The sequence below is a fragment of the Brachyhypopomus gauderio genome, unplaced genomic scaffold (assembly GCF_052324685.1).
Source record: "Brachyhypopomus gauderio isolate BG-103 unplaced genomic scaffold, BGAUD_0.2 sc475, whole genome shotgun sequence".
NCBI classification, from domain to species: domain Eukaryota; kingdom Metazoa; phylum Chordata; class Actinopteri; order Gymnotiformes; family Hypopomidae; genus Brachyhypopomus; species Brachyhypopomus gauderio.
This window is the reverse complement of record NW_027507296.1, coordinates 20001-22016: the sequence shown is the minus strand read 5'-3', so window position 1 is coordinate 22016 and position 2016 is coordinate 20001.

The following is a 2016-nucleotide window of genomic DNA, read 5'->3' as shown; positions in this document are numbered from 1 at the left end:
AATCACAAAACATCCCAATAGCAATCTATTTGAATAGGCATCCCATAATAATGGAAATAGATTGGAAGTGGGATCGGTAATCACAAAACATCCCAATAGCAATCTATTTGAATAGGCATCCCATAATAATGGAAATAGATTGGAAGTGGGATCGGTAATCACAAAACATCCCAATAGCAATCTATTTGAATAGGCATCCCATAATAATGGAAATAGATTGGAAGTGGGATCGGTAATCACAAAACATCCCAATAGCAATCTATTTGAATAGGCATCCCATAATAATGGAAATAGATTGGAAGTGGGATTGGTAATCACAAAACATCCCACTTGCAATCTATTTGAATAGGCATCCCATAATAATGGAAATAGATTGGAAGTGGGATCGGTAATCACAAAACATCCCAATAGCAATCTATTTGAATAGGCATCCCATAATAATGGAAATAGATTGGAAGTGGGATTGGTAATCACAAAACATCCCACTTGCAATCTATTTGAATAGGCATCCCATAATAATGGAAATAGATTGGAAGTGGGATTGGTAATCACAAAACATCCCAATAGCAATCTATTTGAATAGGCATCCCATAATAATGGAAATAGATTGGAAGTGGGATCGGTAATCACAAAACATCCCAATAGCAATCTATTTGAATAGGCATCCCATAATAATGGAAATAGATTGGAAGTGGGATCGGTAATCACAAAACATCCCAATAGCAATCTATTTGAATAGGCATCCCATAATAATGGAAATAGATTGGAAGTGGGATCGGTAATCACAAAACATCCCAATAGCAATCTATTTGAATAGGCATCCCATAATAATGGAAATAGATTGGAAGTGGGATTGGTAATCACAAAACATCCCACTTGCAATCTATTTGAATAGGCATCCCATAATAATGGAAATAGATTGGAAGTGGGATTGGTAATCACAAAACATCCCAATAGCAATCTATTTGAATAGGCATCCCATAATAATGGAAATAGATTGGAAGTGGGATTGGTAATCACAAAACATCCCACTTGCAATCTATTTGAATAGGCATCCCATAATAGCTGAAATAGATTGGAAGTGGGATTGGTAATCACAAAACATCCCAATAGCAATCTATTTGAGTAGGCATCCCATAATAATGGAAATAGATTGGAAGTGGGATTGGTAATCACAAAACATCCCACTTGCAATCTATTTGAATAGGCATCCCATAATAATGGAAATAGATTGGAAGTGGGATTGGTAATCACAAAACATCCCAATAGCAATCTATTTGAATAGGCATCCCATAATAGCTGAAATAGATTGGAAGTGGGATCGGTAATCACAAAACATCCCAATACCAATCTATTTGAATAGGCATCCCATAATAGCTGAAATAGATTGGAAGTGGGATCGGTAATCACAAAACATCCCACTTGCAATCTAATTGAACGGGCATCCCATAATAATCTACATAATAGAATAGATTGGAAGTGGGCTTTTTGTTACTTACCAATCCCACTTCCAATTTACTTGGATGTGCTCCACTCTGTGGCCAAACTGCGTATCGCGCGAAAAATGCCCGTTTTTCAATAATTCATTGCCCGCCTCGTGGGGGGGCTAGACGCTCCGCGACACTTTGACACGCGTCGGGGCGTCCCCAGGATGTGCCCTGACCCATCGGACCGGCTGGCAAAAATCCCGGGACTTCTGCGCGCAGTGTCCGGCAGAAGCAGTTTAGTAGATTGGAAGTGGGATGCGAAAGCGCTAACTAGAGGAAGTAAAAGTCGTAACAAGGTTTCCGTAGGTGAACCTGCGGAAGGATCATTAACGGGTAGCGCCGCCCGGCGCGCCTCCTCCCAGCCTCTGTGCGTCTCCTCGGGCCTCTGGGGAAAGGGTTGTGCGCTTCGGTACCGGACTGGAGATCATCATATGTTTAACGCCTGAACAGCGATGGCGCAAGCTGGTCTGTTCTCTCCAAACAGCCCCCCATCTCGAGCGCACCTCCTCGGTACTCTCTGGCTCGTGCG